General features: G+C 44.2%; 1 protein-coding gene across 1 annotated transcript in view; it reads right to left on the reverse strand.

Moving 5' to 3' along the window:
* Positions 1-21,427, reverse strand: part of DISC1 (DISC1 scaffold protein) — a 373,484-nt gene that overhangs the window by 258,754 nt on the left and 93,303 nt on the right. The gene's annotated exons all lie outside the window — the stretch shown is intronic.

Consider the following 21,427-nt stretch of genomic DNA (forward strand, 5'->3'; position numbering starts at 1 on the left):
TCTGTGCTGCATGCAAAACCAGCAAGTTTTTATGAGATCTGTATGAATGGAACCACTGCCAGCCTGGACTAAAAGGGACAGAAAAGGGAGAGATTGAGGGAACAATTACTTCAAAGGCAGAACCATGGAAGCTGAGGTCTGCACTGAAGACATATTCTCAAGAAGAACAGACTCCCCCATGTGTGTAGAAAGGGTGAGATGATGGAAGGCCCTGGATGGTGAGCCCCTCCAGGCTGCTTGAGTGAGCATGCGGAGACCCAGCCCCAGCTCCATGAGCAATGGACATACATGTAGCATGAACAATAAACCTTTGCTGTTTACAGCCCCTGACGTTTTCAAGTTGGTCCCACAGCCCAATCTAGCTTCTCCTGACTGCCACACGGAGGGACTATTGAAGAAGAAAAACATGGTTTGTGTAAGGGCAGTAGAGATGAGGCTCAGTAAAAAGGCACTCCAAAGCACTATCCTCTACATGGAGAGTATAACTCAAATTTGTAGGATGCAAACCTTTGCCTAATGTCCTGTTTTGTTTGGCCAGGATAGTATTTGTTTAAATGTTTAATCCTGGAATCTTGTGTATGTGTGTGTTTAATTTATCTTCTTAGCCATAGTCCCCCCTTCTCCCTATTACTTACACCAGCTTTCCTTGATTCCTGTATGTGCCTGCATGGCCCCTGAAGGCACTTGGGTTTGTAAACACTACCAGGGCATACATTGAGGAAGTAGGACAGACCTTACCGTCCTCATCTAAAAGACAAGAAAATGGAGGGCCTGAGAGGTTAAGACGCTTCAATAATGATACAGCAAGTCAAGGACCAGGCTGGGGCCCAAAACCTGGTCTCCTGCCATCTCAGTGTAACACCTGCTGAGGATACCCTAGCTTGGTGGCAGCTGCCTTCCACTGGCTACTGCTCATCCTCAGAGGTTAAGCTACTGATTGTACACTCTATTGTCTAATCAGCCCACACACTGCCTTAGTTTATCATCAGGCCAATTCCCATCTGTTTTTAACAGAAAATTCACACCATCCTGAAATATCTTGAACCACACTCTGCAGTCTCAACAAACAGCTTGCCTTTCAAATCCGTGGGTCATGCCCTACTGAAGAAATCTAATCAAAAGGTCCCACCTACAATACATTCACACCCACAGGAATGGATGACCTCTAAGGACATGACTTTTGGTGTCCAACCAGCATCAAACTGTCACACTCCATCCTCTGGACTCCCAAAATACATGTTCTTTCCATTTGTAAAATACATCCATTCCATCACAATATCTCAAAGCCTTAAATCCTCTAGTAACAATAGTAAGTACAAAGTCTCATCAAAATTGGTTATAGGGGGAAGCAGCTGTGGCTCAATCAGTTGGGCTCCCATCTACCATATGGGAGGCCCTGGGTTCATGTCCCAGGGTCTCCTTGTGAAGGCAAGCTGGCCCACACACCACAGGGAGCTGACATAGCAAGATGACGCAACAAAGGGAGACAAGCAGACCCAGAAAAACAAGCAGCAAATGGACACAGAGAACAGAAAACAAGCTGTGAGGGGAGGGTAATAAATTAAATAAATAAATAAATCTTTTTTTTTTTAATTGGTTATAGGTAGTCTGTCCCGGTGCACAATACTCCCCAGGCTGTGGACCTGTCAAACTGAGAACAGGTTATCTGCTTCCAATATACAAAGTGTATTATCCCAGGCTTCAGAGAGGGTGGAGCACATTCCCTGGGGATTGGGGAGAGTTTGGCCACCACCCTACTGTTCTGAAGCAGTCGAGCTACAAGACTGGGGAGAGTCTTGCCATCACCCCAGTGTTCTTGGAGGACAAAGTTCATTCACCACCCTGATGCTTGATGAGGGTAGAGCCAAGAACATGGCCACTGGGAAAGCCCTTGGAAAGAGTGGGGCTGCCACTCCATCAGGCCCTGAGGAAAAGGAACCCTAGATGACTCTCAAACCTCAAAATTTAATGGAGTATGCCCTGCAGATTTTTTAGAACTGTTTGGTACCCATGACCATTGTTTTCCTTCCAATTTCTCCCTATGGCAATTGGAATTAATGTATTTTGCCTACGGAAAGAACATGTATTTTGGTGCAGTGTGACAGTTTGATGCTGGCTGGACACCAAGTCATGTCCTTGGAGGTCATCCATTCTACAGGTATGACTCTATTGTAGGTGGGACCTTTTGATTAGATTTCTTCAGTAGGGCATGACCCATGGTGGGCCTTCAACCTCTTACTGAAGTCCTAGATAAACAGGATGATGATGAAGAGAGACACACAGGGAGAAAAGCCACAGAAACACAGAGAGAAACTCATGATAGATGAGACAGGAAGCCACAGAAACCAGGAGGCTGAAAGTCACGAGATCTGGAGGAGAAGGGTGATGCCACCATGCACTTTCCCATTTGACAGATGAGTGCAGACTCGCCAGCAGCTTGTCTTTGGGAAAAAAGCATTGCCTGATGCCTTGATTTGGATACTTTCATGGCAACAGAAATTTAAGCATGCAACCTAATAAATTCCCATTGTAAAAGCCAACTCATTTCTGGTATATTGCTTTCGGCAGCCTTAGGAAACTAAAATAATCAGTTATCAATGTTTCCACTTTCTTCAGCCAATACTATCAAGCCACACGGCCCTTTGTGCCTGGGACCAAAAGGCAAAGACTTGGCCATCAGCAAACATGCCCCTGCCCCCACAAAGCCTCTGCAGAATGAGCTCTGTCTCTACTTTTACCTGGACCTATGCTGCTAAAGAATATTAATGACACTCAGAGAACTGCACTGGCAGCACCACCCCATTATCTTCCTGCAGACTTTGAAACAAGGCACTTTCTTCTGGACTCCATTTCCTCATCTGAAAAATGGGGAAGTTGAACTAGATTATTACTAAGAAACTTCCAGTTCTGCCATTCAAGATTCTTTTACTAACATTATTTTATGTGTAGTGATTGAGAGAATCTATAAAACAAAAAGATTTTTTTAAAGTGCCAGATAACATCAGGGAGAAACAGAAATATAGGCCAGATCCCTGCCATTTTTACCAAGCAAGGCAGGTTTTTTAGCCCTTGGAACTGAGTTCTGCCGAGAGTTCTGCCGTCTGCTGACAGCTACACATCCACCTTCCTGTTGTACATACGTGGCCTCATGCCGAAGTCCCACATCAGCGAAAAGCTTTGGGAAAGGAAGAAGATGAACTCCATCACAAAGCAGCCCTATCTCCGCCCCCTTTCCCTCTCTCCCCCCCCCACCCCCCACCCCCAGCACCCATCTCCAACGTTTCTTTTTTAGCAAAAATAAGTTTAAAAGTGAGAAACTTCTACTGAAGTGAATTAGAAATGACAGAAAGGGTAAAATGACAGCTATCCTAGAAGAGGAGTTACTTGGGTTTCGAGTTTAAAGAAAACCCCACAGGAATCCATTGACATTAACAGCCTTGCCAATTACTGCCCAGTCCTCTAATCTCCTGTAGGAGGGCAAGTGGATAAGAAAGTGACCGTGAAAACAGCTTTAGGAAATGCAGGATTTTATCTACTTGGCCTTTTCCTCCTTTGGCCCCTTCCATCCTCACAGCTGATAATGTCACATGTGGGACAAACATGGGCATAGATTAATGGTCCAGCAACAGACAGCAAAAGCGCCAAGAATTCCTCTCGACTTCAGCTGGTCTCCATAAGGGCAGGAGGGAGTGAGTACATTCATCAGGAGCAAGTCATCCTACGTGACTGCAAAAACCACTCAAGCTGGTCACATCAGATACTTTACTCTCCAGAAAGGTGGTGTGGTACAGTGGAAAGAGCATTTTCCCAAGAGGTAGAAGCTCCAGCTCCTCTGCTGACCACCTTGCCCCACCCCGCTGGCCACTCACTCACTCTACTTCCAGTTCAATGGCAGACCAAGAGCCAGACAATAGTCCTGAGAATCTCATAGACACTCCCATGCCTGCTCATCAAACAGCTGATTTTTGGGGGATGTTGGGAGGAATAAAGAATACAAAGATTTCAAATAAGCCATCCATATTAATACCATACCTGTATTACCGTATGTGACAGTTTGAAGTTTTGTGAATCCCGGAAAAGAGCATGTTCTTTGAACTAACCCATTCCCATGGGTGTGATACCCTTTGACTGTATTAGGTTCAGTTAAGGGGGCTTTAGGGCTTTTGATCGGAGGATAGCAGTGAGGTGTGACCCAGGTTAGGTCTCTGCCTTCATCTGGAGTCATAAATAAACTGAGAAACAAAAGCAGAAACACACAGAGAAAGACAGCCGCCATGTTTCCCCTGCCACGTGAGAGCGGACTCCTACAGCCACAGAAAGACAGAGAAAGCCCAGGAGGCTGAGAGGCAGGCTAGAGGCTGGGATGCATGGAGAGGCCAAGCCCATGGGGCAGCTCAAAGCTGAAGAGATGGAGCCCTGTCCTTGTGCCTGATCGCCCACAGCTGAGCTCAAGGAGAAAGGAAGCCTGGAGGGAGGGCAGAGAGAAACCCACAGAGCTGCCATTTTGCCTTGCCATGTGGCGGGAGTCCAGGATCGCCAGCAGCCAACCTTGGTGAGCCAGTATTTCTGATGATGCCTTGATTTGGATGTTTTCACAGCCTTGGAATTGTATGATTTACTCTAACTAATTCTTATTATAAAAGCCAACCCACTTCTGGTATTTTGCTCCCAGCAGCTTCAGCAAACTGAAGCACAGTAAGAAAGTATTTTAGAGTAACCTAATATAAATCACGCATCTGAGGTTTTAACTAAGGTGAAGTAAATACATTTGATGTTTTCCTTTGTGGCCAGGCAAAGGAGATTAAATGAAAGAGCCCAAGTAAAACAGACCAGGGAAATACTTGAAATTTTAGCCCTTTGATTCTTTCTCTGGATACACATCACATTCTTGACTCATATCTTTACAAGTCTTTCTCTGAGTTTCAGGGATCACTTGTATAAAATTTAATTAGGATGCTATACTTGAGTATCTGAGTACTTTGAGTATTTTCAGTAAAGTCCAATTTCTCCGACCAACTTGGCCAACCAAAAATGAGATATATTTCATAGGATCTTAAACTCCTTTTATGATGAAATACCCCTATATAACTCATACAAGTGCTTCTAAAAAAATAGCAAAGAGAAAAAGAAAGCATGTGCAAAAGGCTTTCCAATCTCTTCTTGAAAAATACTTCCTGTGATCAGAATGCTGATGTGACGTGTTGAGCAAAGGAAAAGAACCCTAGCACAGAATTTACTGGATTTGCTGACTTTTCTAAATTTGCTGATATAAGTGCGTACACACATACACACACACACACAGATCTTTGCCCTATGCCATCTCTCGCCAATTCCCATCTCCACTTGGAAACTCTGCCTGACATTACAGAGTTACAGCTTATTTCTAAGTCCAGTTCTATCAAAAATCACAGCTTTGTTTTCAACTGACTAACTGGAACTTGACTTCTCCAAATACTCCAAGTGTTAATTAACCAGATCTTTCACACTACCTCTCAAAAAATCTTACTCCCAAACTGAAACTGTAACTCCTATGCCAAAAACATTTTGACTTACATTTTGTCTGTAAGAGACTTTAGTTGTGTAATAAAGAAGAAATTGGAGCAAAAGTGAAAAATATGAACTGCCTTATGCTCAGATCATGACTACTCTTTCTATCCCTCCTTTTCCCCTACCCCCACCTCGGTTTTTTATTGTTGCCATTTTGCATACAATATGGAAATAAATTACCGACATTTTATTTTTTAAAGACTGGCAATCCCGTTGGCTCCACACTTTCTAATACATTTAACAATCCAGATGTATTTTTGTTACTGAAACAAAATTTCAATAGTTGGGTGCTCCAGGTTTTCTCAGTAAAACTCTTGTGAGTTCAATCCTTAAAACACTATAATTTGATCCAAAGTGGAAATGATCCCATTTCCAGGTTTATTCAGGTAAGTGATCCAAAGGCAACTTCAGGTTTACTTTGCAATCACTGCCACCCTAATTTTGATTACTAAATAAGTAATGTCCAATGGTCCCATGTTTTTCTTTTAAGAAATACCCTTGACTGCTTACATTTCTATTTAATATTAATTTTTAGATGAATGTTGTCTCTCCTAAATTTCTAAACATATTTAATTTCCATAACTATGAGATTTGGTAGGAAAGATTTGATTTACCTTTTGCTTTGGGTTTACTCTGCTTTTCTGAATCATCTCTAATTATCTGCTGTCTTGCTAAGAACAAGCATATGTACAGCCAAAGTCTGCAGAAACATTTTTTAACCTTGCATTTTTATCAGACTTAATTCAAAATCTGTTGACAAAGCAACAGACCAATTTGATTCATGAAACTGAGGAATATTACAGATTTCATTTCCTAAAAATTTTTAGTGGGTAAACTGAAAATTTACAAACTTTATTGAATAAAGAATGCAAAAATAGACTGACTGATGTATAAAATGAATGAACAGAAGGAGAAAACCTAGTTGACTAAATAAGTAACTGAATAAGGAATTCCAACATCAATATCAATGATTCAAAGTGGAAGCTGAGGAAATGTGCCAAAGAGGAAGTACAGAGTAGTAATTATAGTGGCAGCCAAAATGAACACTTCTTTAAAAACTATTAAGGAGCAGGGCACCCCTCCAAGCATTTAAAGGAAATCCAGAGGCACTGTGTGGTTCAGATCATCCCAGCAGCCTCTGAATCAGCACTGGGTAAATTAATCACCCCTTTAGAGACCTGAAAAAGAAATGCTCTGATCTGATTAAATCCCCAGCAAGCAACAGGCTGGCACTGCTGCCCAGAGGATAGTCCAGAAGGGTCTGTCTGAGCAGAGAGAATCTCCACCTTCTGCTGGAGGACTCCTGTGACAGCTTGAAATTCTTTCATGAATCCCAAAAAGAGTAAGATTATGTTTTTGAACTAATCCATTCCTGTGGGCAGGAGATCCTTTTGACTGGACTACGTCAGTGAGGCGTGACTCAGGTTGTGTCCCCGCCGTCTTATTGGAGCTGATAGAAATGGAGACACAGAGAGAGACAGACACTCAGAGGAAAAGGAACCTGCCCTATGGATCCTACCAGGCAGGCAAACAGAGAAGCCCCGTGGGCTAAGAGAGGTTCCAGAGTCTGGACCGAGCAGAGCACAGAGGCGTGGAAAGAGGCCCCCGAGGGGCTGGGCCCACAGAGCCCCTCAAGGCTCCAGAGACGAGCCCTGCCATATGGCTGACAGCTTGCAGTTGAACTCAGGAAGAAAGCCGGGCAGCCAAGACTGAGAGAGGAGGCCAGAAGGAGGCACGCCCTATGGCTGGCTGCTCACAGCTGAGTCCCGGGTGGGCTCCCAGATGGTAAGCTAGAGGGGAAGGCAGAGATGGGTAGCCCCCTTCACCACATGGCAGGACGCAAGGCCCAACGCTGACCTTGTGAAAAAACATCCCTGATGGTACCTTGATTTGCTCATCTCACAGCCTCGGAACTGTAAGCTTTTGCCCCAAATAAAATTCCCATTATAAAACCCATTTCTGATATTTTACAGAGTTAACTGTTTGGCAAACTAAGACAACTCCTAAGCCCCTGGACTTCCTCAGGGTTGGCTCAAGGTCTGACAAACAGTTTAGCCTGGTTAATTAAATTAGCATTTGAAAAGTTAAAGGGGGCATGGTAATATGCAACCTATAAACAAGAAAACATTGTTGGTGTATGCTGAGAATAAGAAAATTTGACAAAAGAGAACAGGGGATTATACATGACACCCAAACTGTAAAGAAATAAAGTACAGAACAGTGCTCAAAGTGATAGTAATATGGGGAAAAATTGAAATTAACCAAAAGAAGGACATTTAAAATAGGCCACATGCATTCATTTAGGAGAATTAGCTACAGTCATTTCAAGGTTACTATCTCTGACCTTTGAGAATTAGTTGGAAAATAATTAAACTGATACCTAAATTATAGAGGAAAAGGCTACAAATTATAAGGCTCCAGAGGAGATTTACCAAAATAATACCAATACTAATACTAATACTTAGATCTATGTTGAAAAGTCCTGGAAGAAAATAAAGTACAGAGAATTCATAAAAGGCATATACAATATTTAAAAATATATAGCCATTTTTTCATACTCCCTTGTTCTCTATTTCTTTAAAAATTGTAGCAGATTTTATTCTAGCACAAAATAAAGCCTTTTTTTTTTCTTTTTTTACCATCTATAAGGATTCTTCCCTTGAGTTCTCAAATATACTCAACAGAAAACAGAATTCAAGGTCGTGCTTTCTCCCAGACTCTCTTAGCTTCCTGGGGCTGCTGTAACAAATGACCACAACCTTGGGAGCTGAAAACAAAAGATATTTGTTCTCTCACAATCCTGGAGGCAGAAGTCCACAATCAAGGCATCCACAGGGCTGGGCACACTCCAGGGCCTCCAGCGGCGATTTTGTTGCCACATGTTTGGCTTCTGGTGATGGCAGGCGTTCCTGGGCTTGTGGATGCCTCGCTCAAGCCCCTGCCTCCAGCTTCACATCACCTTCACCTCCTCCTCTTCTTTAGGTTTCTTGCAAAACTCTTTCAACCTCTGTCTTCGAGGATACCTGTGCTTGGATTCAGGACGCTCCTGGCTAATTGAGGATAAGCTCCTCCTCCCACCACCCTTAACTTAATCACACTCTTGGTCATATAAGGTATTATCCGCAGGCTCCAGCGATCAGAAAATTTGGACGTATCTTTTGGAGGACCACCATCCAGCCCACGACAGGGACGCACATATTCCCAGTCATGGACAGGATTTTCCAATCTCTTCCTTCTTTTCCAGCCAGTTGAGTTATGATTCAGAAGCTGATCTCTTCGCCCAAAGGAAATGGGAGGACACAAAACAGTAAAGTAAGTTCCAAATTCTGAAAAACAGCTGCAGAAAGAGTTTCGGTTCAGGTCTGCTTTCTAGAGGACAGGACAGTCACTAGCAATGGCTCATTTAGAAAAGAAAGAATTTAAGCCCTGTGATTTGTGGATGATCATAGCCCTATCAACGGACGGCAGCAGAACTTGTTTTTGGACACTGGGAACAGAATTATTGCTTTTGAAAAGCAGTTTTTATCTTAATTCATAAAATCCTAAAGAACAAAGCATTTTAGAGCTAGAAAGGACTTTCAACTTCATCTAGTTCAATTTTAGAGACAATACTACTAGTCCGTCGAGTCCTGGGGTAAGGCCTTTGCTCTTTTAAGTTTCTCTTCCTTGTACAACACTAGGTTTCTTCAAAGCTGCTGACAGACCTCTCTGACTTGAACTAACAGCTGCTTGGCCTGTCTTTAGAGTTCCCTTCACTGTGATGCCTCCTTCTCTCAGGTCAAGCCAGGTAACCAGTGTTGCCCAGAGATAACCACGGCGTGCCTGGAATAACATCCACTGGCTTCTGCTGGTATCCACGGTATCCCGTGTTCTGCCAGGCTGGACTTCTTTCCATTGGCTAAGCGTTCGTTTCCAAGCCCCAGTTTCTCCCAGGCTGTCAAGGTCCACCAGCTCGCACAGCCCATACCAAAGACCGGCAAAAGACGTTAGGACACACAATGCTAGGTCCTATGGACATCCATCAGTCTCATCTGCAAAATGAGCCTATAGCTAATTGTCCTATATACCTGATAGAGCTATTGTGAGAAAAAATGAGCATTCGGTCAACAATCGAGATATGAAAAGGAATTTGTCATTATTATTACAAATCTAAATAATATGGGCAGACATGCTAAAGGAGCGGAGAGGGCGCACGCACAGGCGGTTACACCACAGCTGCCATCTAAACCACGAAGCCTTCCGACGAGGACCCGCTGGTCTCGTGTGCTATCTCGCTGCATTAACTTTCTGCACAAATATTTATCTGCCTCATGAATTCCTGGCAAAAGCAAACTGCCTGCTTAAAAAAAAGAGAGAAAGAAAAGAAAAGCTAGCGTCCATGGGAAAAACAGCTTTAGCAACACAAAGCTCTCCTCTTCCCCTAGATGATGGTAAATGGGGTTAGTTCCACAAAGTCATTGTTTTTGACAAAGCAACCTGGTGAAAGGCAAAGACATAGAAAAGAGAAAAACAAAGACCACAGGTGAAGATGAAAGAACAGTAACTGAAAGGGAGAGGAAACTTGGAGGCAGATCTGCTTCAGAGATGTCTCTTGAAGGTGCCGCATTACCCCATTTGGCACCGCCACGCGCATACACCGCACACAAACACGCAGGGCGCGTTCCTGAAATGGTGAGTCTCGCCCGTATCTGCCTCTGTGCAAACACGCCACAGGAATCTCTGCCACAATCCTCCTGATGGAATTCTGTTTTCCATTTCAGGTCATGCTGTTTGGCTGTGTCTCCTCACTCTAATAAGATATATCTCGAAGGGGAAAAGTGGGACTATTGATTTTTCCTTCTTCCACTCGATTGTGAGCTGCAGAATTTCATTATTTCGAATCTCACTTGGAAGGAGCCCAGATGTCTGCCTATACTGCTCATTGCAGAGCTGAGTGCATGGTGTGATGGGAATGCCTGGAGCACCCCAAAGAATCCATCCAGCTCTCTGGGGAGCCCTGAGCAGTTAAGCTAATAAAGAGAGAGCAGCCGTGGTTTGCAGCCCGCTGCCCTCTGCAGCCCAGCTCTGCTAAACGCGGCTCCCAGGTGCAGCCAGCCGTGCTGCAACCTGAGGTTGAGTTTGTTTCACAGCTTGTGCGGATAGTTTGTAAAAAGATGTGACATGTTTCTTCCAAATACCCAACCAGAGACAATTCATCCACGAGCTGCCAGAACACATTTCACAAGAAGCAGAAAAATTTCCGGGAGCTGCGGAATGAAAAACTCGCCCACAGACTAACGCGAACCAGTCAAACACCTTCTAAAAGATATTGGAAAGTATAATATGCAGTCCTACACATCAGCACTGTTGTTACAGCTGTAATTATTCCTGCCTCACTTTAAATGGAGCCATAGGCTTGCTACGCAAGGCCACAGGCCGCTGCTCACCTGATTTTTTCCCCAAGGCATACAACACCAACAAGAAGCTAGTGGAGGGTGAGCTAATTGCACAGGAGGGAAATGAGCTGCAAATCACAAATCTCCTCAACTTATGTCATATAAATAGACTGACCACACTTCCCACTAGCAGGAGTTGTGGTCCATGGAACACTTTGGAAATGGTCACTTCTTTCCTCTCTCCTTCCTTCTTCTCTCCTCCCCCCTCCCAGGGTCTCAGTTCCTTTACAGAGAATGGGAATGGAGTCAGCATGAAATGGAGCTGAAAAAATTGGTCTAATGTGGGAAGAGAATCAAGATCACAGGATAAAAGCAGTCCGTCTAGGCCCCTCCCATCAAGGGAAGGACTTGTAGGAGAAAACAGTGAGTTTGTTTTAAAGCCCAGTAGTTGTAATTCCAGGAATGAGGGAAATGCAAATGAACTTGTCTTTGAAGTAGCTCCTGTCCTTTCTCACACTAGCTCTGCCAGGTACCATTCTGGGGAGTCCTGATACCTCAGATGCTTAAAGAAAATAATCTTTTTGTCCAGGGGAAGGAAATCATTCTTGTTGGCTCTAATCAAAAGGCAGTTATGGTGTCTCTGAGAAGGCAACACTTCACCCCATCCTACTAAATTACTTGATCCAAAGTACAAACATTGGAAAATTCCAACTGTTGCATTGATTTCTAAAATAATACACAAATAAAGAGCAACTGGGTCTCCTTATCCCCAGCAAAGTCCTTTCTACTTCTAGCCCTTCTCCAATATCAGCCATAGGATTTCAACAAGGGGGAAGAAATGATGCCTCCAGGCAAGCAGAAAATTCTCCATGAGTAATATACTCAGAAATGTCAATTGTTATTTGGAAGCTTCCTTTCAACCTCGATGCATGGTTTACCCAGGGAAAGTAGACTATCCTTACCTTTGAACTTGCATTTTACTGACCTGAGTAAATCAGAATCATCTCCCCATATAGCACACTCAGTTTATAGCTGGTGTCTATGAAAGTCCTTACGGATGAGGATAATAATATCCAAAGATGAGTGGTCTGCTTCTCCAGATTTTTATGGCAATACTAGCCTCTGTAACCTCTCTCCATAAGACTTCATGAGTTTTCTATTTCACAATTTTTCTGGAGCTCTCTGGCTGGCCTAAGGAATGGCTAGTCTCATAAACAACAAAGGCAGCCATTGGTATGGGTCAGATGGACTTTCCTGGTTGTGTTACCTATGGAATATATCCCCCAAGTCAGCATTCCCTAAAAGACAATATTTCATAGCAAAAGTTAAGTTAATTAAAAATACTGGACCAAGGAATTTCTGTGATCTGTTGAGCCATAAGCCTCTATATCAGACTTCTTCCAAATGCCCCATTTCTATGAGTCCATGCTGCTGCCCAAAAAAGGTGTACCTACCTTCTCAAATGGAAAGCCCACATAATGGTAATGGGTTTTACTAGTTGTTATTTATGGTAGGGAACAGTCTAACACCTCATCTCCAGTTGGGGATTGAACCATGCCCCCTCTAAAAGGCATGTTCAGGTCCCAACCCCTGGTTCTGTGGGTGTGAGCCCATTTGTAAATAGGACCTTCGAAGACATTATTAGTTAAGGTATATCCACACTGAATGAGGACGGCCTTGATCCAAAACAGCTGAAGTCCTTATAAGAAAAGGACATTGGACACAGAGAAGCCACAGGGAGCAGCCAGACAGGGAAGGTCAATGGAACCCAGAAGAGAAAGAAGATATCATGTGTGTTGCCATGTGACAGAAAAGCCAAAGACCAAGGGGTCGCTGACAGCCAGCCCCAGAGTCCCAGTCTTTAGGGAGAAAGCATTGCCTTCCTGACACCTTGGTTTTAGACTTCTCCTAGCCCCAAAACTGTGAGCCAATAAATTCCCACCATTGAAGCCACCCATTGTATGATATTTGTTTTAGCAGCCAGGAAACCAAAACATCTCCCTAGAGTGGAACAAAGAAAGCTGACCAGTCAAACGCTGCATCTACCCCAAACTACCTAGAGACAAGGAGGTAGAACTGGGATCTGCTGGTGCCTTTCTGCACAACTATGTAAATACAGAAGACGCCAAGAGGTCAGCTTCTTGCCGAATCACCAGATTCTTGATCCATCTGCAGCAATAGCATGATACTCCACCCAGTGCAGTCAGAACTCTTCCCATAGGAAGCATCCAGGGCTGCATACAGCTATACAACATCGCCATCCCAAGAAAAGTCACTTTATTAACTAGTGATTCTAGTACCCATTTTCCTTTTTTATCTTTGAGCCACCCTTGCAGTTTCCCTCCTTTTCTCTCCATGCAACTCTTCATCTTTATATTCCTAAGATTCCCGCCTTGCAAAGCTTTTGGGTTTCTGAAAGCCAGTGAGACCCTTCTATTTTCCTACGGTCACCTCAGCACAAGAAAACGAGAGGCTGCTCTTGACCTGAAGCCTGTCATCGCAGGGGAACGCTGGGATTTGGACATGATGGGCCCTCCCCCAAGGAGACCCCAGACAACGCTAGACCGGGTTCAAGGTCCAACCTCATATCCAATTTCCCTGACGGTGTCATAAAATAGGATCATCACTGTGGTGGATTGAATTGTGTGCCCCAGTTTGGACTTGTGTCTTGGTCCACATTCTGGTGGGTAGGGACCCATTGTAAAAATGATCTCATCAACATGTTAGTTCAGTTAAGGTGCCACCCAACTGAATCAGGTTGGATGTGTTCCAGATTTCTAGAGCTCTTATAGACAGACTGAAAGTCAGACAGGAGAGAAGCCACAGGGAGCAGCCAGAAGTTGGAAGGCAATGGAACCTGGAGGAGAAAGGAGAAGACATTGCCATGTGCATTGCCATATGACAAAGAACCCCAAAGATTGCCACCAACCAGAAGAGACTGGCCCTGGAAAGAAGCCAGCCTCCTAGCCTCTGAAACCATGAGCCAATAAATTCCTGTGGTTAAGTCAACCCATTGTATGGTAACTGTTTTAGCAACCAGGAAACTAAAACAGCCACAAACCTTGAAAAGTTTCAAGAGCTCATAAAATTGGTTAGAGGGAAGTGGATGTGGCTCAAGTGATTGAGCTCCCACCTACCACATGAGAAGAGCTGATGCAATGGGCTGGCACGGTGAGCTGATGCAACAAGAGACACAAGGAGGAAAACATAATAAGAGACACATCAAAGAAGGGAGCAGAGGTGGCTCAAGCCATTAGGCTCCTCTCTCCCACATGGGAGGCCCCAGGTTTGGTTCCCGGTGCCTCCTAAAAAGGAAGATGAGCACACAGTGAACAGACAGTGAGCGCAAACAATGAGGGGGTGGGGAGAAATAAATAAATCTTAAAAAAAAAAATGTTAGAACACTGAATTACTGGGAAAAGTCACACATGTATTTCCTCTGTGTCCTCGTCTTTTTTAAAAGGCAAGCAAGAAGACATGGACAGAATAACAGAGTAGAAATTAGAAGAACTGAATTCTAGGCCTACCTCTATCAGCCTACTTTACTATTTTAGACTCTAGCTTAAATATCTTCCTTGGATCTCTAGAAGGAAACCATCTTCTCCCTGGTTCAGGCGCAAAGGCTATCAATTTCCATTAAATGGCTCTTATTAGCTGTAACACCAGGGAAACTTTCAGAACTTTTGTGTCCTCAGCCATAAAATGAGAATAGCAAGAACAGCCTTGCCCACCACACAGGATGGTTGTGACTAACATGAGTTGCTGCATGGGAAAGCAGTCTGCAGTCTACATATCTCTGCACAGACTCAAGGCACAACCGCGCAGATGCTGTCCAAGAATTCAACTCAAACATACAGAGGTTTCGTTAAGGGCTGCAGGACAGTCTAAGAATGCCCTGGCTTTCTCCCTCAAAGAGCCCACCATGATGGGAGAGAGATGAGGGGAGCATAACACCCCCCTCTGCTGTTAAAAGCAAAAGAAATAAATATGTCACATCTGGACAGTGGAACCAAAAAAGGTTCGCTTTGAGTTTCATATATAAACATATACATTTATAACTAGAAAAGTAAATGTATATGTAGCTATACATCTATATGTTGGAGAAGAATGATTTCCACAGAACAAAGCAAGGGAGCTAAAGTAGGAAAGGTCCTTTCAGGTCAGGCAATAGCTTAAGGAAAGCTATGCAGGTGGAGGAGGGAAAGCATGAGGCAAAGTCAAAGACCAATTAATCCCATTTGGCTGAAATTTGGTAACGACCCAAATCTCTTCCCCTGCACTATGGACATGAGCCGTGGGGTTAGATTTCTGCAGGGAAATAATAGGGCTAGATGGGGACCTGGAGGCGCTCCTAAGCGACTCGCTCATTTGCAGGTTACTTTCATAAGTTGGCTAGGGTGTTGAAGAGAGGTCATTTATTCACTAAATCATCTAAGGTACATTTGGACAGGCAGTTCAAAGGTTTTAACAGAAGTCCTTCAGGAGACTGGAATCCCCATAATAAAAACAGCAAGCACTTCATTAGTGCTTACTACAGTTCAGGCACTATTATAAGAGCTTTTCAGGTATTAACTCAGTTAATCTGTATAACAACCTATAAGGTAGGTATTATTATCATCATCTCTCCCCTGAAGTCTGCTAATAATGGGATGAGTGAAGATCAGTCCCTGACAATCAAATGCCAGGTCCATGTTCTCAACCAGTACACGTACCACCTCTCAAGGCCTATGGGCAACAGGGAGTCAACAGAGACTTTTGTCCTGTTGTGTTTATACAATGAACTAATATTAGAGTTGATCTAAAGAAATAGTTCATTTTGCCGAACTATGTAGCATAGATATGGGTCAGGAAGGAAGAAGAGGATGGAGGGGGAGAGGAGATGGGAGACGGCTGTGAAAACACCATGAAGGGCCATCAATCCAAAGGCTCAGAACAGTTTGACAACTGGTCTGATCGGAGGAGGGGTGGTGGTAATGGTGAAAGGTAAGAGGAATCACAGGTAGTCTAGATGCTGAGCGTCTGACTGGGAGAGCAGTGGTACTATAAATTGAATTACTTAGCTTTTCAACTCAACATAAAAACCAATTAGTGTGACAGACTCAATTCAGTAATCAGTGTGATTTTGCTCCTTTTAAAATATTTTTAACACTTATATGTGTTCGTAATCTCTTATTGTGTAACAAAATTACCTCAAAAATTAGCATATTATAACAACAAATAGTTATTATCTCTCATAGTTTCTGATGGTCAGGAATCCAGCAGTGGCTTAGCAGAGGTTCTGACTCAGGGTTTCTCAGGAGGCTGAAGGCAGGCTGTTGGCCAGGGCTGCAGGCGATCCTCCTCCAAGTTCACTCACATGGTTGTCGGCAGGTCTCAGTTCCTGGCAAGTGGTTGGATTGAGGGCTTCAGGTCCTACCAGATGGGCCTCTCCACAGGGCTGCCAAAGTGCCCTCAAGACATGGCAGCTGGCTTTCCAGAGCAAGTGATCCAGGATAGAGCCAGCAACCAACAACAGAAGTTATAATCTAACATCAGAAATGACATGTCTTCACTTCTGAGGTATTCTGTTGGTCATGGCAGCGGAAGGGACAGCACAAGGTGTGACTTCCAGAAGGCAAGTATCATCAAGGACCATCTTAAAAGCTGGCTTTTAAGTCTGCCCTGTTTCCCAATGATTCAAATCCCACCTACATGCAAAATTTGCTCATCCCCTCCTCCCAATGATTTCAAAATCTCATACATTCATTATAACATCTCGCTATGGTATCAGCTTGAAGTCCAAAATCTCATCATCTAGTTCTTTAACTTTACTAAAATACAGTTACTCTCGCTCTATAGACCTAAAAGACAAGGTATCTGGGAAGCGGACTTGGTCCAGTGGTTAGAGCGTCCATCTACCACATGGGAGGTCCGCAGTTCGAGGTCCGCGGTTCAAACCCCGGGCCTCCTTGACCCATGTGCAGCTGGCCCATGTGCAGTACTGATGCATGCAAGGAGTGCCATGCCACGCTGGGGTGTCCCCCGCATAGGAGAGCCCATGCACAAGGAGTGCACCCCGTAAGGAGAGCCACCCAGTGTGAAAGAAAGTGCAGCCTGCCCAGGAATGGCACCGCACACAGAGAACTGACACAGCAAGATGACGCAACAAAAAGAAACACAGATTCCTGTGCCGCAGACAACAACAGAAGCGGACAAAGAAGACCAAATAAACACAGAGAACAGACAATGGGGGTGGGGGGGAAGGGGAGAGAAATAAATAAGTAAATCTTTAAAAAAAAAAAAAAAGACAAGATATCTTTCTTTCCCCCACACACCCAAACACACAATGGTGCCACAGGCATACGATAACCACTAAAGATAACATCTGTCCAAAAAATGGCAGCAATACAACGGAGTTACACACAGCAACTCTGAAATCCAGCCAGGCAAATGTTGGAGGTTCCTTGATTACAATTCAGTCCTACCTTGGTTCAGAAATAATTCACCACGGTTCTTGGCTCTGGCCTTTCAGCTCTTGGTTCTGCCCTCTATATCCTTTTTCACAAAAGGCAGGATATGTCTGCAGCTGGGTAGTTTTCTCTGCCTCTTTCCTGCCTGTAGAATCTGGGGGCGGGGGGGAAGGTGGTCCAAAAGCCACTTTTCATTTTGTACTATCTGTTTCTTTTGGTCCAAGCTGGCAGGGTTTCTTTTGATATAATTGTCTTTTTAAATTTTGTGGTTATTCTATGAATTTTACTAAATTTTACTCCCTAAGACAAAAGTCACACCCAGACATCTCTTCAAGATAAGCCCTCTCTCCTTTGGGCTTCTGCTGAGATGTGGAGAGACAATGTCCTTAAGCTGCTTCTAGAGGCCACATCGCTTGACTAGAGGCTCCAAAAGGCTTACTCTTCATCTCCTCGGGGAGCCTTTTGTCTGACAGTCCTCTGAGGCACCACCTTTGATCTTTCAAAGCAGCTTAGTCACAAGCTCAGCTTCATCTTTAGTCCATGCTCTGCTGAGACTGCTCTGGGTTTCATCTTTGATCAGAAGTCATTTCTAAATTTTTGCATTGTCTGCCATCTGGAGAGCCTTCAACATTCCAGTTAGAAATCTTCTTGGTTAGGTCATCTAGCTCTTTCCACAAAGCTGCAGTCATCGGTATTGCTATATTTTCTGCCACAACATAACAAGGAAACTTCTTCCTTCAGTTACCAATAAGATTTTCCCCAGTTTCTTTTAATCCCTCATTGGCAGGCTCTTGGTACTACTCAGCCAAAGGGGTGCTGATACATAGCAGCAGAAATCTGTTAGGTTTTATAAAGGGTATTTATTTGGGGTAGAAACTCACAGCCACAAGGCCATAAAGCCTAAGTTATTTCCCTCACCAAAATCTGTTGCCATGTGTTAAGCAAGATGACAGGGCGTCTGCGAGGGTTCAGCCTTCTTCTTCTTAAGGCTCCATGGTCCCAGCTTCTTCCAATTTCAGCTGCAGGCTGAGATAAGTCTCATCTCTTTCCCAGGGCTCATTTCTCCCTAGGCTCAGCTGCTCAGGGTTCTGAGCATCTTATAACAACAAATAGTTATTATCTGTTTCTGATAATAGTTATTATAGTTTCTGATAGTCTATAGCAGCAAACCATCAGGTGAAGGGCTCCTCTCTCTTCCCGGGACCACAGGATCCTGTCTAATGAACTGTCTCGTTTCCTCTGTGTTCTCCTTCCTGTGCATTTACTTCTTGGGGCTCCAGCATCAAAACTCAAACTTTCTCCTCTGCCGTGTTGTTTTTGCTGTGAGTCCCCACCCATCAAGGGGGCGGGACTTGATATTCTACTGAAGTGGTCGAATCAAAGCCTTAATCATAATTTAATCAAGTAAAGTGAAACTTCTGAATTTAATACAATCTAATATGCTGAGAGGAACAGACCAGTTTACAAACATAATCCAGTATCTAGTTTTGGAATTCGTAAATAATACCAAACTGTTACACTCTTCAAATTCCAAATTCCATAAAGAATATATTGAAGGCACTTTAAGCTCTCACTAACACTCTTCTCAGAATCCTTACACCCTTTTCAGCTTTTGCTTATTGTCTGGTTCCAAAATCACATTTTAGGTTTTTAATATATATCTACCCATTTCCAATTACCCAAATCTGTATTAGTTATCTATTGCTGCATACCAAACTAACCCAAACTTAGCAGCTTCTAACAATAGACATTTGTTATCCCGCATAGTTTTGAGGACCAGGAATCCAGGGGTGGCTTAGCTGGGTGGCTTTGGCTCAGGCTCTCTCCTGAGGTTGCCAGCAAGCTCTTGGCAGGGGCTGCCGTGATCTCAAGGCTGGCGACCCACGTCCGAGCTCACTCCATGGTTGCTGGCAGGCCTCGGTTCCTCACAGGCTACAGGACTGAGGGCTTCAATTCCTCCACATGGTTTCCTGAATGTCTTCACAAGATGGCAGCATGCTTCCCCCAATGGAGTCATCCAAGACAGAGAAAGAGATCAAAATGGAAGCCACAGTGTCTTTTATAATCCATCTTGTAGGTAACAGAGCATCATTTCTATGACCTCTGGCACAATGTGGGAGGGGTAACAGAGCATGTGAATACCAGTGGGGGGAATCACTGGGGCTGTCTTAGAGGCTGGCTCCCACAGATCCCACAAAATCTACCAGTCTAGTCTCCTTTTGAGAGGGACATGGTTAAGACAACTGAATTCAGACACCATGCCTTACTTCCTACCCAAAATTATTAATTGCTTACTATAGGAGAATTGGCATTCAAGAAGGCAGTTTTTAGTCTCTTATTTTAATAAAATGTTATGCATATTTCAACTGCCATTTAAATGTATAAAAGTTGGAAAAGCTTCTATCGCTTCCAACAGCTTCTGAAACCAACTGCAAATACAATAACTCAATTCAGTTTCATTCTCACTCTACCCAGAGTTAGGCCAGACTCCTCCACGAGATCCTCTGCAAGATTGCCCTTCAGGTACCAGTCTCAAGTTTGAGCACCCTGGCCACCCACACTTCTGACCAGCTGGCTACAATTCAAGAGTTCCCACCACCCCCTCACGTTCAATAATTCACTAGAACAACCCATAGCACTCACTGAATGGGTTATACTTACAATTCTAGCTTTTATCATAGTCAACGGATACAAAGAAGAAGCTGAAAGAAGGGAAAATAAGAGTAAAATCTAGGAGGGCCTCAAACTCAAGCTTCCTCTCCACGTGGAGTCAGAATGCATCACCCTCCCAGCACAAAGACGTCATTATCAATTGTGGAAGCTCACCGCAAGGACGAGAGGCCCAAGTTTACATAGGCTTCATCGTGTAGGCAGTAATTGGTGGGATCAGTGCCCACGTGATTGAACTCAGTGGGAACTCCCAGAGGTCAGGGGTAGGGCTGACACGTCTTGGCCCAAAGCCCCACCCCCCAATCACATCGTTGGTCCTTCTGGTGTGGCCAGCCTCTAGCCTTAGACGGCAAGTGAAGCTGGTCCCACTCTGCCATCTTTTTTTTTTCTTTTTTTTAAACATTTGTTTATTTATTTCTTTCCCCTCCCCCCCCCCCCGCCCACCACCAGTTGTCTGCTCTCTGTGTCCATTCGCTGTGTGTTCTTCTGTGATCCACTTCTATCCTTATCAGCGGCACAGGGAACCTGTGTTTCTTTTTGTTGCATCATCTTGCTGTGTCAGCTCTCCATGTGGGCGGCGCCATTCCTGGGCAGGCTGCACTTTCTTTCGCACTGGGCAGCTCTCCTTATGGGGTGCACTCCTTGCACATGGGGCTCCCCTATGCATCAGCACTGTTCATGGGCCAGCTCCACACGGGTCAAGGAGGCCCAGGGTTTGAACCGTGGACCTCCCATGTGGTAGGCGGTTGCCCTATCCATTGGGCCAAGTCCGCTTCCCGACAGCCCATCTCCTTAGTTTATGAACTATCTGGTATGGTATGGGCCCACCACAAATGACAAAAGACACTCCTATCACTGAGAATTCCAAGGATATAGGGGTCACCTCCCAAGAACTGGGGACAAAGACCAGCCACATTTTTTATCATACTACAAAATCATTACACCTAGAGGTTAAATGAATAAATTTACCCAATAGATTGAATTTTGTTAAGGTAGATGGTGAATTTTATTAAATGTCTTCTTCAGCATAATAACTGAACAGGGCATTAATCCCTCTCTTTTCTCTACTCCAATAGCACTTGCAGTCCTTGCTACCCATCTGTACCCATTCAGGTACATTCTCATTTTTTCTTTTTTTTATTTCTCTCCCCTCCCCCCATCCCCAGTTGTCTGTTCTCTGTGTCTATTTGCTGCATGTTCTTCTTTGTCCGCTTCTGTTGTTGTCAGTGGCACGGGAATCTGTGTCTCTTTTTGTTGCGTCATCTTGCTGCGTCAGCTCTCGGTGTGTTTGGCACCATTCCTGGGGAGGCTAAACTTTGTTTCGCGCTGGGCCACTCTCCTTACCGGACGCACTCCTTGTGCACAGGGCTCCCCTACACCGGGACA

The sequence above is a fragment of the Dasypus novemcinctus genome, chromosome 13 (assembly GCF_030445035.2).
Source record: "Dasypus novemcinctus isolate mDasNov1 chromosome 13, mDasNov1.1.hap2, whole genome shotgun sequence".
Lineage (NCBI taxonomy): Eukaryota > Metazoa > Chordata > Mammalia > Cingulata > Dasypodidae > Dasypus > Dasypus novemcinctus.